Source organism: Parasteatoda tepidariorum, chromosome 3 (genome assembly GCF_043381705.1).
Source record: "Parasteatoda tepidariorum isolate YZ-2023 chromosome 3, CAS_Ptep_4.0, whole genome shotgun sequence".
Classification (NCBI taxonomy): domain Eukaryota; kingdom Metazoa; phylum Arthropoda; class Arachnida; order Araneae; family Theridiidae; genus Parasteatoda; species Parasteatoda tepidariorum.
In genome coordinates this window covers 63,045,367-63,060,881 of record NC_092206.1, presented here as the reverse complement: position 1 = coordinate 63,060,881, position 15,515 = coordinate 63,045,367, and the positions used below count along the sequence as shown (strand labels likewise).

General features: G+C 30.5%; 1 protein-coding gene across 1 annotated transcript in view; it reads left to right on the top strand.

The window, feature by feature from the left end:
• Nucleotides 1–1,088: 1,088 nt before the first annotated feature.
• Nucleotides 1,089–15,515, top strand: part of LOC107456278 (cytosolic carboxypeptidase 1) — a 169,935-nt gene continuing 155,508 nt past the window's right edge. Inside the window, exon 1 of the mRNA XM_071178727.1 lies at nucleotides 1,089–1,567. The gene's annotated coding sequence lies outside the window, so the exon portion shown is untranslated. The remainder of the gene's footprint in view (nucleotides 1,568–15,515) is intronic.

Genomic DNA, 15,515 nt, shown 5'->3' with positions numbered 1-15,515 from the left:
AAGCAGTATCGGTTCTCGCTAAACTGTTCTACAGTAAAGTGGCTCGACTTCGCGGTCAAGTCGTCGGGCTACAAAGGCAGAGGAGCCATCCCCTCTACAGATGATCAAAATTGCGATGGCATGTCTTCGGATCATCCCCAGGGATGTTTCCCAGACCGCCATCAATAGCCCATTGTGCAGCTCTATGCGACGTAAATAAAATACCTACCTACCTATCTTATTTACTTTAGGTTCAAACAATACTCACTAACACAACTGAATCATGTATATTCTAAAGTTGCTTCAAATAGCTACGTATAAAATTTTCAATATTTAAAATAAGTTTAAATTAATGAAATTTGAATACTTACGGAATAGGAATATACACTGGATGAACGTGGTGATGATGTGACGTGTGTCCGTGACCACGGAGTAAGCTTGCAACCAAACCTGCTGCCAGAAGTATTCCCAGGCCACCGCCGCCACCACCATGATGAGCATCAACGCACACTAATTGTAAAGTTAAGTAGAACGCCACGCAAATTAGTACGGTCTGCTGAATTAACATCTTTTACAGCCTCTAAAACAGTAAATAAATCTGCTTTTCAGTATTTGAGTCTTAAGTATTTATCTAGGAATCGAAAAGCGAAGGAAGGAAATAATGAAATAAAATAAATAAATAAATAAAAACGTACTACAACTAGTTTAAAAAGAATTTTAAAAAAAATTTCAGACTTTAAACGAAGACATATTTCTCTTTCAGTTTCTGAAACGTTAGTAACTCAGTACGCATCTACCTTTCGCTAAACGCATCTACCTTTCAGTTTGTGAGTCTCAAACATTCATCTGGAAATTGACGTGTGAATTAAATCGATAAAAATGAAATAAAATTTAAAAAAATTATCGTTTTACAAGTAGACTAAAAAGAAAAGAAAATTATTTTCGGACCTAAAACGAAAGATTTATCATCCCGTACTAACATTGTCATATTGATGTATCTGTGTACGCCTGTGTATTAATAATAATATTTTTCTTTCCAATAGTTTTTGATAAACTGAATTACGTACAGCATAAATATTTTAACTTTGGCATAAAATAATTAAAAAACTAATGGCTCCTTCACTATAAGTTAGATCTCAAATGGTTTTGAAACATTTCTCAAAAAGTGTGCAAAATTGCGTAGTGTTTTATGTAATAGTTTCTGAGTTATGAGAGTGTACGCTCGGGGAAAAGTTTCTGAAAAGTCTTCAGTAACGGCAGTAACTAGTTTTTACTATAGCCAGATTATTTTCTTAATTTTAGTTTTGCGTGATAGTTTCTTTACAATAAAAAGCGGTCAAAATTTCAATTGGCGATAAAATGGCCTTAAATTTTACTTACAAGTATTCAGGAAACAATTGTAACTTGTATTGTTATCAGGCAGATTTCCAGTTGAAAATTGAACATTTTAACTAGTCGGAAAAGTGTCATAATTTGGAAGGATGATCAAGATTTTTACAGATATAAAATGAAAATAAATTCAACTTAGAATGGCCAAGAAACTTATTGAAACTTGTATTGTTATTCAGCACAGAACTGTAGCTAAAAGGTAAGCACTATTTGGGCATTAATCGAAATTTTGTTTGACGATAAATTCCTTCTGTCAATACTAAGCTATATTATAAATTTTGCTTGCAATGGTCATGAAGTGCTTAAAATTTTTATTGTCACCCTGAACTTAGTTCCAGTTAAAATTATAGCAATCCAACAAATCAGAAATATTTTGTAATATTAATTGACTATAAATTCTCTCTGGTGATAATATGGTGATAAATTCTGTTTGGAGAGGAAAGGAAACTATTGTAACCCCCCTTTGCCCACCCCTCGCTACGCCACTGACTAGGCACGTGCCTAGGGCCTACGAAATTCAGGGGCCTACAAAAAACTTGGTAGAAAAAAATTTGTTGACAAAAATAATTTAGCTTTAAAAACAACAAGTGTATTTTGCACAAAATTATGAAGATACAAATAAAAATATAATATTTTTCGGTAATAAATTATTTTGCAGAATCTTATGATCTAATATATTACTTTTTTGCGATTTTTGGATTCAACGAAATCTTGTATTATGCTGTCGAATTCCAAACTACGCAAAATGTCGTATTCAATAGACATAAGTGCGAGCGATGCCAAACGATCTTGATTCATTGTTGAACGCAAATAATTTTTTATCAATTTTAATCTGGAGAAAGATCTTTCTCCTTCTGCATTTGATCCAAGAATCGACAAATATATTCTTAATGCAATGTGAACGTTAGGAAAAGTATTCACAAGTTTATCTTTAATTTGAGCCTTCAACATTTCTTGTGCAGATTTATGTTCATACAAATTTGAAAATAGTAAAAATTCATCTACAAAGTTTTCCTCTAAATCGGATGAGTAAATTTTCACCAAATTTTGCGCTTTTAGTTTAATCTCAGATTCTGACAAATTTTTGTGAACAAGAAAACCGAAATTATCGTACAAATCACTGTAAGCTTTACGCCTTTTAGTCATTTCTGAAATTAATACATCTAAAATGGCGTAATACGTTCCTGACAAAAACATTTGTCTTGGATTCGAGTTTGAAATTACTTCTTGTTCTTCTGTTTCGTCGAAAAATCTCTTTCGTTTTCGTGTTCTCTTTATTTTATATTCAGTATTCGGCAAAAGAACTTGTGCTTTCGATTCTAATTCGTCGAACGATTTTTCGGTGTGCATGTTTTGAAAATGTTGCAATAAACTATCGTACAATTTGACTACTGTGCACAATTCTATCCCTGGTTCCTGGAGAGCTAAAGTGATCATATTAACTTGTTTTAATGCATGCTCCCAAATTACGGTCATAAACGCAGTTTCAAAATTACTTAATTGAATAATCAATTTTCTTCCCTCATGTTTAGCATCTCCCTTTTCAATATCACTTTTGCAAAAATCTGTTAATATATCACAAATTTTTTTAAGTGTTTACATAGTTATCGATCGAACTAATCATAATGGTATTATCGATATCAACTGCAATATCGGCAGTATGTCGGTATTGCAGATAAAGTTCGATAAACAAATTTGTAAATTAAAATCCATATTAATAAAATTGTAAAAAAAAATATGCGAGAAAATTTTAGCATACATTTTGAAAAGAAGGGAGGAGTGGGGGAAGGAGGAGAGGGCCCAAAAACGGCTATGCCTAGGGCCTACGAAAGGTATAATCCGGCTCTGGGGTGACCTCAAATATGCTAATTAATAATCAGACATAAAGCATACTTTCTATGAATAAACATGTCTTTTTTTGACGGATTTGGATTTCTGATCTCCAAAATATAAGGGGTAGCAGCAATATGGGGAATATGGTCCCAATAGTTTGGTCAGGAAAGCTGTCCAAGGCTTGCACCACTTGATGCTAATTTTACTTAATGCGTATTTCACTACATCACGAAAATTTTTATAGCGAATTGAAAAATTTTTGCACGAAATTATGTAATTCGTTTATCATAAGGTAACTCCCATACGAACAATACTTTTCAGTAAATATTTCTTATTTCTTATAATTTCATTTACTAATGATCGAAAAAATTTTGAATTGTACGGTATGCTATTTTTTAGCATCATTTTAAAGAAAATATTAACGCTGATTTTACTTGTTCTAACCTAACATTGGAAACCTAAGATAAATAATTCATAAGAATGTGTGATTCGTGAGAATGATGATTCATTAGAATGTTCTTATTGAGTTTCCGCTAATTAAGTTTATAGAAACACGCTTTAAAAATGTAAGTATCAATGTAAGAAACACGTGGTTTCGTATGCTTTTTAAAATACGAATTCGGAGTATTCAATCCCATGCGAAATTATTAATGTTGATTTCACTTGTTATAACCTAACATAGGAAATGTTAGATAAATAATTCATATGAGTATGAGATAACAAATTTTTTTGATTGATTAGAGCTGCAAGCTAATCACTCATTGTATTATGAAATATTTATCTAATCAGGTGAAAAATTCTTTCTTCGGGATGTAGCACGCGAACTGATGATAAAGTAGATTCGCTGAGTCTTTGAATGTGTATATACACTAAATTTGGTGGGGATCGGTTCAGAATCGCGGATTTGTATAAGATACTCATACACATTTAAATACTCTAGTTTGTTTATATAGATCATAATTCTTCCAGAATGAAATGAGTTAATGAAATTTTTAATTAAATTAAATAATTGTTGATTAAAAGAGTTAATTAAGCTAATGAAAAGAGTAAAATACGTTAGTTAAAAGAGTTGATCAAATTTTTGAGTGTATTTGAACACGCATTTAAACTGTAACTGCCATTGAATTATGAAATTAGACATTATTTTTTAATTTTTAGTTATTGTACTAGTATTTTTTAAAAATTAATCTCTTGAAATTATTTTAGACAAGAAATTTGAAAATATAAGCTTTAGAATTTGAACATCATATTTTAGAGGATTTGCATATGTAGTGAAAGTTCATTGGTTATATTCAAATTTGTTATATGTTTTTAATGAGTATTAGGAGAAAAAATACTGTAAAACATAATCTTTACACAATAATAAACACGATTATAATGTTGGTTTAAAATTGCTTGATTAATAATTTTCTGTAATTGCTGTATTCTAACAAAATGCAATGGTTGGTACTGGAGTGAGGAATTTAAAGGATTTAATTTATTATTATATATATTTTTTATTTATTATTATTTTTATTTATTAAGTCACAATAACTCGGTTTACTTAAAAATATCATTTGAAGTGGATAGAAGATATTTTTTGCTTAGCGATGCATAAAAAATAATTAAAGAAGAAAGAAATATGTAATTTAAAGTGATCTGATGTTTATTTATCAAAATTAAAAGTTAATAAACAACTGCTAATTAATTTTTACTAATTTTTCCGAAATAGAATTGGAATCAGTTCGAAACGATTCTATTTATGGGAAGATGTGTTACATAATATTAAGTTTAAACTGTAAACTGTATTCAAAAACTGTATTCAAAACAATATTTCACTTTTATTTTGAAAAATAAAAACGTTTTTAAGTAATAAAGTTACAAACATACCTGTTAAAAATTAATAATTTTCTTATTGTTATAAAAATAAATCAGAGATAGATTTAAGTTAGTTTGACAGCCAGATAAGTTAGTAACAAAAGAAAATGGCTAAAAGTAAGATTAACATTGCATCGTTGGAACTTATTATTTTCGCAGCAAAAAATTAATCTTAATAATAGTTTCGGATGTTTAGAAGCCTGAATTTTTGTTTATAATTAGAAAATTTAGTTACAAAACGTTTGTCTTTAAGCAAAATTTTCTATTCCTTCACAAAATGTTCTTTATTTTTCTCAGCTTCGAAATTTCCTATTCCTCAATTAAGTTTATATTGAATAAAATTTTTTAAGAATGTACTGTTACCGATTAAGCACTGAATTTCAGAATTAAATATACACTTTAGTTTTGTTGCATTGGAAAAAATTCGATTACATTAAAAACTATAATTATTGTATTCCAGGAAAAGAATCTATACATTGAGGGTTTTGCTGAATTTAAAAAAATTCAAAACATTAAATGATAAGGGAAGCAATCTGTTAAAAAATTTACATAAATAGCAAGTGAATTTATGGTTATTCTTAAAAATGTATCAATAAAAATCTTTTATAATTGGTATTGATATTTATATTGCCTACATTTATTTACGGAAAATTGCGTAAATAGTTTTTGTATTTAAAAGTTTCTGTGAAAAAAAGGAACATGAGACCTTCCATCATATTTGCAAATCAAAATATGCCCATTTTATTTCATTTTTGAAATAATTTCTCACGTTATGAAATTGCAAATATTAAATGCCATATTTTTTTTTCAATTTAATTCAATTTTTGTCGATTCAATTTAATTTTTAATTTAATATCTTAGGTTGTAGAACTTACCACGGTTAGGAAGCTGTTTACATGGATGGGTGGCAACCAAATGGTTAAAGATTAGCCACTGGCATTTATATATGAATCATTAATTTTTTCGCTCCAGTGAATTTCTATGTAGAAAAAGAAAGTTGTGACTTCCGGCGTTAATCGTTAGAGTCCTTTTGCAAAAAACATAATTACCACCTTTAACACCTAATTTGACATGATTTCATTAAAAAGTTAATTAAATAAAAATAATTAGAAAACAAAGAGTGGCGCATTTTTATTCTAATGAATTGAAAGTGGCATACAAAAAATGGCAGAATGGCGTAAAATATAGAAGTAATTCTTTGATGCTGTATACTATGTTTGTAGCATTTATTATTTGACGTCTTTTAAAATTTTATATTCAGGTACCATCTGGTTATTAAATATTGCTGTTAAAAATTTGTAGCACATGATGATTGATATCTTTTTACTTTTTATGCCCAGGGAGACATCCCCTGGGTATTAAATATCGATGTTAAAAAATTTTTAGTACTTAATGATTGATGTCTTTCTACTTTTTATGCCCAGGGAGACATCCCCTGGGTATTAAATACTGATGTTAAAAAATTTGTAGTACTTAATGATTGATGTCTTTTTACTTTTTATGCCCAGGGAGACATCCCCTGGGTATTAAATATTGATGTTAAAAAATTTGTAGCACTTAATGACTGACGTTTTTACTTTTTATGCCCAGGGAGACATTCCCTGAGTATTAAATATCGATGTTAAAAAATTTGTAGCACTTAATTATTGATGTGTTTTTACTTTTTATTCCCAGGGAGACATCCCCTGGGTATTAAATATTGATGTTAAAAAATTTGTAGCACTTAATGACTGACGTTTTTATTTTTTATGCCCAGGGAGACATCCCCTGGGTATTAAATATTGATGTTAAAAAAATTGTAGCACTTAATGATTGATGTCTTTTTATTTTTTATGCCCAGATGAGACACCCCCTGGGTATTAAATATTGATGTTAAAAAATTTGTAGCACTTAATGATTGATGTCTTTTTACTTTTTATGCCCAGAAGAGACATCCCCTGGGTATTAAATACTGATGTTAAAGAATTTGTAGCACTTAATGATTGACGTCTTTTAAATTCTTACAGTTGGGAAGATAGCATCTGGATATTAAGTATAGATAATTTTGGTTGGATTTTTATGTATTATAATAAAAGAAAGAGTTTGCTGCGCGTGTCTCAATTATAACTCCAGAACTATTTGTGTTTGAGTTCTGAAATTTAGAAAGTAGGGTGGAATTTTAACCTCCTTATTTTAACTATAGTCTTGAGTTCCTTCCGTTACCTTTTTGTAACTATCGCTTTTATCATACTTTACGGCATTTTCATACAAAATTTCACTTAATTTGGTTCACTATTCTTGAGATCTCTGCGAAAATGTGTTTGTTCCCTAGCTTTTGAACTTGCACGCTGTTAGATCATGTTACATTTGCTTTCGTCGAAACTTATAAGCCCTTTACTTATTTTTGTAGGTCAGTCATGCTTTTGTCTTGATAACACTTTCTTTTATCTATATATGTAAAAATGGATGCCTGCCTGCCTGATGTCTATCTGTTCTTTATAGACCTCTAAACCTGACAGTGAGTTTTGGAGAAACGTAAAAATTCAACAAATATTATAATTGTCATTCATTATTATCGTATAAAATCGCTATTTCACTGACGCCAATGCTGCTTAGTTAATTTTGATAATAAGCACTGCTGGTATTAAGGTAATTAATTCAGTTTTAGAAGGTACGAAATGTACTAATACAGGAACACAGTATCATGTTAGCATATTTGACACATATTAAAATTGTATCAATACTTGAAAGCTTTATAGATACTGTGGAAAGAGGTTTTTTTTATGGCCCCTTTAAAGGAATACGTACCGGAGAAAATCGCCTGATTGAGATGAATTTTGACATCATCAGTTGGCATCAACAACTAATGCTAAGTGATATTCAATACAGTTGTCCTTTATTCTAGTGGGAGGAACTACTAAAAACGTGTTTTGCTTAATTTAATAACGTAGGGCCGGGATAGCCTGGTCGGTAGGCGCTGGGTTCATGTCCAAGAGTTCGTGGGTTCGATATCCACCGGCTGAAGACTCCCCGTGTTGTAAATGGTGGCTGATGCACGTTAAATCTGTCGAGTCTCAAAGTCCTCCATGTACCCATAACAAATCGATACCTCTGGGGGTACTGATCCAGGAGTTTCCTTGTCTTCGGGATTGGTTCAAAATTACAAGATTACGGAGTTGAACATTAGTAGTCGTAAACACAAAATTGGGTCGACTGTTCAACGACGGATATAGAATATAATAAAATATAACAACGTGAGCCGCGATGGCTCAGGGGATAGAGCGTTCGCCTTCCAATGAGGTGAACCGGGTTCGAATCCCGGCTATAGCTAGTTGATACGAATTCCGCATCTGGCTTGCACCGACCACAGTGTTGACGTGAAATATCCTCAGTGGTAGACAGATCATGGGTTAGAGTCCCCTTTGCCGTTAGGCAAACCGTGGGAGGTTCTTGTGGTCTTCCTGTCCATGCAACGCAAATGCGGGTTTGTTCCATCAAGTCCTCCACGAAGGCAAATTTCTCCCAATACTTGATCCAGGAATTCCCTCGTTTTCTGGATTGGGTTCAAAATTACAAGGCTACGGAGTTGAACATTACTAGTCGTAACCCCAAAAATTGGGTCGACTGTTCAACGACGGTTATAAAATAAAATAAAATATAATAATGTAAAGCAACCGAGACGGATAGAATATAATAAATAAAAAATGCAATCGTTTTAGCTTTATTCACTGTGTTGATATATGTCTGTCAATTTTGTGCATGATTTCGTAGTGCTGTTCTGTAACAATATATTGATTGTTTACTTTTTTACAATCCGTATAATACTAAGAACGGGTATTCAGCTAACTAAAATGTAAGCAAATTACAGTTTAAAAATTAGTCTTAGCCTGATATTTCTTTAATGCCGTGATGATAATTAAGAGTTTTATTAGCTTTAGTTAAAATATGTGTTTCTTTATTTATTGGATTTTATTTTCATTGTTGTAAGTCTTAATTGTAAGCCTTGTTATTGCTTGATTTTTTTTCGTAAATCTATTTATCCATTTAGAAATTAATATAATTTTGAATAACCCGTGTCGTACTCCAGTTCTATGGCACAGTTAATAACTCTGTTTTTAATGGAAAAACCTCCACTGAATGTAAGAATTATCACGGTTAAAAGTTACAGCAATAAAAATGAGAGTAAATACCCGCATTAAGAATTGATGCCTTCGGAATTAGGAAATGAAAGAATGAAAAAAGAAATTTAGCCAAACATTAACTTTTCGCGTTTTAATGACCATCACTCACTGAATGTGAGTAAATTGCGTTATTTTCTTCCCAGGTAATGCACGATTTCCTCTTTTGTAATGTTTTGAATGCTCCAAATACTGCTACATAAATAAAATCGTTTTTATGTAAACAGAAAAAGCTATTATGTATTGAAGTTATGGTAATTTTCATGCCGTGAAAGTGAAAACACTTATTATTATTTGCAACTTAATTGAAATAAAGGTATGGCATTTTTAAAATATTGCTGTAAAAATAATTTTTCTAGTGAAACCTTTAGACGTTTGACGCAGATGTGACACCGGTGTCCCTTGTAAATAGTTTTTTTTTTTGACATTCTAATTTCAAGCAAAAATATATTTTGTTTAATAAAGTGTTAATAATGGTTTAAATAGTTTTTTAACTATAAAAAACAGTTTAACAAATACTAAAGAAATCTGTTAGATAATCGGTATTATATTTGTACTAAAATATAAAATACAAAAAAGTACTTTGAAAAGTAGTTCATTCATTTTCGAAAATTTGTCGATGATTGATTTTGAAATGTAAAGAAATTCCAATGACGAATAATTGTTTCTTTTAAATATAAATAGCTTCTAATAAGTGCAAATTTCAAGAACTGTTGTTAGGTGGTCAGCCGTGTTGTGAATAATTTACCTTTAACGCAGAAAAAGACACCAATGTTTCATGCTGTATTTCGCAACCATAAATTATTTAAATGCTAAGCACAATATTGTTTACTTATTTTGACCTGAATTAATACAAAATTATGAAAAATGTAATCAATAAAAATTCTGTGTCAAAGGGTTAACCATTTTCTAGAATTTTGTGTTGCAGAGAATCTTAACAAAATCATTTATTCATATCTAAATTACGAGAGGCAAATTAAATATCATCCATAGTTTTTGTAGTCCTGTTGAATAGATAAACTTTCTTATTTCAATATAGTCTGTAGAAACATGAAATATGTCTCAAGCTGAATTGTTGCTCTATTTGATTAAGGTCAGGTGAATTTGGGGACTAAGACATGACTTGAAAGTCAGTGGAATGTTACTCAACGATTCGACCCTTATGACCTGGTGCATTATCCTGTTGGTAAACACCATCCCCTGCAGGAAAAACTGTTGCCATGAATGGGTGAACCTGGTCTGCAACTATGTTCAAGTAGCTTACAGACGTCAGGGATTGTTCTATGAGGATTTTGGGTCCTAATGTGCCCCAAACATTGTTCCTGGGCGAGAAACCATGAAAACCTGGGCGAGCCCATTGTTATAGATGGAGGGTGGTCATAATGTAATGGCTTTTCGGTGTATTATAATTTTTACTGCAAATAGTTTTCTATCAGGGTCTGATTAATAGGGAATAAAGGCCATATGCAGAGTAAAAGTGTATATTCCTTGCAAAAGATCTGATTCTGATTTTACAATAAAATAAAATGAAATGAAATAAAAAAATAAATAAAATAAAATAATAAATAAAATAAAATAATAATAACAGTAATACCATTAGTTTTTGGTTCTAATTTTTTAAAAACTTATTTAGAACTAATTTTTAAATCTGACTGCTTGACTTGAGAATGGGTGAAACGAAAATTGAATGTATTCACAACTATGATTGACAACAACTTGATTTTGCCATTTTTGTTTCGTAAAAAGAACATTCCAGCTGGCTTTGAAATATGGTTTCGAAATATTTTGACCTAAAATTGCGTGAGTTAACACTGAAAGTCTATACTTAAAGTGTTTGATTCGTAAGATATGTATGATAATTTATTTTATTTTATAACCGTCGTTGAACAGCCGACCCAATTTCATGGGTTTACGACTACTTACGTTCAACTCCGTTGCCTTGTAATTTTGAGCCAAACCAGAAGACAAGGAAACTCCTGGATCAGTACCCCCAGAGGTATTGATTTGTTGTGGGAACATGGAGGACTTTGAGACTCGACAGATTTAACGTGCATCAGTCACCATTTACAACATGGGGAGTCTTCGGCCGGCGAGGATCGAACCCACGACCTCTTGGATATGGATGATAATTTATTTGTAATATTTTTAGATTATGCAAAAATAGAAAAAAAAAATCAATTTCTAAAAGTTTTTTTGTAGAAATACTTCTTAAGAGTGAGTACGCGCACTTCTCAAAGAAAATTCAGTCACAAGGGAACATAAAGGTTTAAATTGGCAGTAAAGTGTTTAGAAACACTAAGGAATCCATTCTATAACACTACTCACACTAACACTATTTCACAAAATAACACTATTCACAATATAACATATTTCAATAAACACTATTTCACAAAAATAGAAATCCATGTGTGTATGTTTAGCTTTGCCTGTTGAACAACATGTTGTGAAATAAGATGCTTTTTTGATTGGCCAAATATTGACGTTTTGTTTGGACAATCGACTAAATTATAGTTATGCACATTCTCACTTATTTTTAGTAACATTCCGATGCCATCTCACTGGATGCATGGTAGTTTTTCTCATCTTTTATTTTATTTTTTATTTATTTATAATTTTATTTATTTACAATTTTATTTATTTATAATTTTACATATTTATCATTTTTATTTATGTAATTCTCATCGAACAAACACCTTCCTTTCTGCTAGAAAAACAAATATATTTGTAGAGTATATAAACGCATAAATTTAATATTTTCATCAACTCTTTTTTTACCAAATGTTTAAGATGAGAAACAAACAAACTGGATTTGGATGATTATTTAAATCTTTAGTTGATGTAGTCTTCTAAAACTTAACAGAAAAAAAAAAAAAAAAAAAAAAAAAAAAAAAAAAAAAAAAAAAAAAAAAAAAAAAAAANAAAAAAAGTTAAAAAAAAAAAATAGAGCAAGTAGAAGAAGAAAAATATAATTTGGTTTTAACGGAAATGCGTGCACCTGATGGCAAATAATTGTCAACTCATTTTATGTCAAACAATATTTTAAAGAAGAAGTGATTTTTGTATAAAAAAGAAGAATAAATAAATGTTCTAGGAATAAAAAAAAGAAAATGAAAGCAGTCATTATAAGGTTGAATAAGTTTTTGAAAAATATAAATTTTTGTTAAGATCGTAATTGTAACAGAGTGTTGTTGTTAAAAAACTAGTTTCATTATATATTTTTTTGCATAAAATGTTTCTGAAATACCCAGAAGAAAAATACTACATTTATTTTTTAATTTAAAAATTTATGATTTGCAAATATTTTAGTAATTATATTGTACAATTACTTTTTTAGATTTTCAGACATTGTTTGAGATTATGAAACTTTATATTTCGAGTCAAAATTTTATATAAAATTATAAAGCTGCCTTCTTATTTGATTTTCGAACATTTTGCATTAATGTACAGTGTGCAAAAATAAACGAACCACCCTGCATAACTTATGATCTAATGATCTGACTAAATTGTTTTGAATTTCTTTTCAAAAACTTTACTGATTTGTTCTAGGACTCAATAAATAAGTTTCGGAAGGATGAACTGAATGAAATTTTAAAAAAGTCGTATATTTAAAATTCGATTTCTCAGAAACTATTTGACCGATTTCGCTCAAATTTTGTATTTTGTCACGTAAATTCTTTCTTAAATTGTTCTTTAAAATAATACGAAAAATTCGTATATCTTACTGTTCAGTATATCGCAGAATTCAAAATTTTTTCGACTATTCTTAAGTAAAGTAACAAAAAAAATATATATTTACTAAAAGTTTTTCTCTTCATGGAATAATCTTTGAATAAACGAATTTTATAACTGTGCAAAAGCTTTTGAATTCGTTTACTATTTCTCAAGATATGGCTAAAAGGAAAATTAACAAAAATTTAAACTTTGGACAGCTCTCCTAATAAAACTATTGGGACATATTTTCCAGATTGCAGCTACCCCTTATATTTTGGGGGTTTAAAATCCGAATTCACCGAAATAAAGGAATTTTATTCAAAGTACGTTTTCGTGTCTGATTTCGTAACGTACAATATCGTCTGCTCTAATTAATTACCACATTTGAAGTCACCCTCTCGAACCATTAAGATGGAGTCCTAGAACTTAAAAATCGCAAGCAGAATATTGTTTTATAGTTGTGATAGTTGTGATCTCGCAATTAATGAGAAGAAGTGGAGATCGAAGATAAATCGGAAGTCGTCATAGAGAAATCTTCAGAGGAAGGTATCGGCTCACATTGGACTGTCTGACCAACTATAATGATGATGAGTGATTTGGAAATTGATTGGTCTTGTAATGAACTAACATTTTCTTCTTGTTTAGTAAAGATGTCAACAAAATTAATAAAAAATTATAAAAAGTTTGAAAAATTATATAAATTTTTATTATTTGTTGAATTGTAAAGAAAAACGTTTTCAACCTTTTGAAAATTATGTATTGAAATTCAAAAACAAAAATCAACATCACAGTGTAGTACTTTACATTTCTTACATTGTTCAACATGTTAAAAGAGCAAACTTCCAACAGTGAAATTCCCCGGCATTAACGCAAAATCTTTTGGCGTCCAAGTAACAGTGCTTGCTTCAGTAGGTCGAATTAAGCTTGGTTTGAAACTGTTATGAAAATAAAGTTCTTTATTGCGATTTCTGCTGTTATTTGGAAGTCCTCTGCTTCTTAAACTGTAACTTTCATAATCTGGACTGGTTGTTGTTAGAGTGTTGTAGTCGGAATTTCTGTTAAATACCGCCATATGTTTAAAGTTCGTACTCCCTTCTTTGTTGAGGATATTATTTTTATCCACTCTGAAATTGTGAATGTTCGACGCATGGTGCTCCCAATCACCAATGCCATTGTGTGAATAATCATAATGAACATGGGTATGCTCATGCTCATTGGAATGGTCTTGAGGATGATGATAAACTACAGTTGGGTTATGCCTGGGTGTTGGCCAAGGCTTATAGGAATGAGAGAATATATGATTGTGATTTTTCTTGAGATCGATGGCTGGCTTGTGAATATGAGTATGCCTGTGATTCGGTCTAAAATTTGGTGCGGAGTTCGGACGATGGCCGTGATTGTGGACATGATGGTGGAGGTGGTGGTGATGATATTGTCCCGGGTGATCATTTATCACAATGACTTCTGTCTTTTCTGGGAACCTGCAATAAAGAGAACAGCTCTAGAAAAGTCATAGCTCAATTTTTATTTTAAAAAAGGAGCAATGCAAGCAGTGACGGAATGGTTTAGTTGCCTGTAAGGAAATACAGGCGCTTTTGAATTGTTCGCATATCTATTCTCATTACATGGAATGGGCTATAAATTGCACCATTTCTTAGCTTGTGAGACAAATTTCTATTTTGGCAAAGTCTTATTTCGTAACTAACTAATGTTAATGGTTAATGAGCTATGAATGGACATTCAAGTTTTAAATGTTATTCTTCAGATTGAAAATATCAGTTATTCAGAAACTTCTATGTTTTTGGGCCGATTGTATGTCTGCATTGAATTAAATTGAGAAAGAATAATCAAATTCAAAATTTTGTAACATTAGTAAGTTAACAAAAACTGTGCTAATTTTGACAAAACTTAGGTTTATCAATTTGTGTGAGTTTAAAAATAGTTTGAATGCTTAAGGTAAATGAAAAAGTGTAATTTTGCGTTATTTTTAACTTTTATTTCATGCGTAAACGAAAATTTCTTTTAAAAAAATCAGCTTTTCATTAATACATATTCAGAATTCATAAGGAAATGAAGATTTATAATAGTAGTATATAGTTATGATATAGTGAGAGGTGTTTACTAAAAACATTGAAAGCCTTTCACCAAACAGAAAATACGATATTTATCTGCTTCAGAGGTCGGAAAAAATCTATTACTACTGCCCTTATAATTGTATTTTTGGTACCCATTACCACACCACTTATTATCTACTATCACAACCAGTAAAACCTATTATCAAAATTAATTAAGCATAATTGGCGTCAGTAATAGTTTGACGATTTACTCCGTACCTCTGAAACGAATGAGTATTAAAAAACAATTAAGGCTGTCAAGTAATTATCCCCTGAGATCTCCAAACTTTATTGACTTGGCAAAATAATTAAGACATATTCTTAAAAAGAACACAGAATAATGGGATCGCTTTTTTATAAATTTCATTAACATTTTTATTGACTAAGCTCAACAACTGAGTTGTTCAAATACGAAGTGATTAGCAAAAAATGGAAAAATGAAATAATGTGCATTATTTTTAAAAATTTTCTTTAT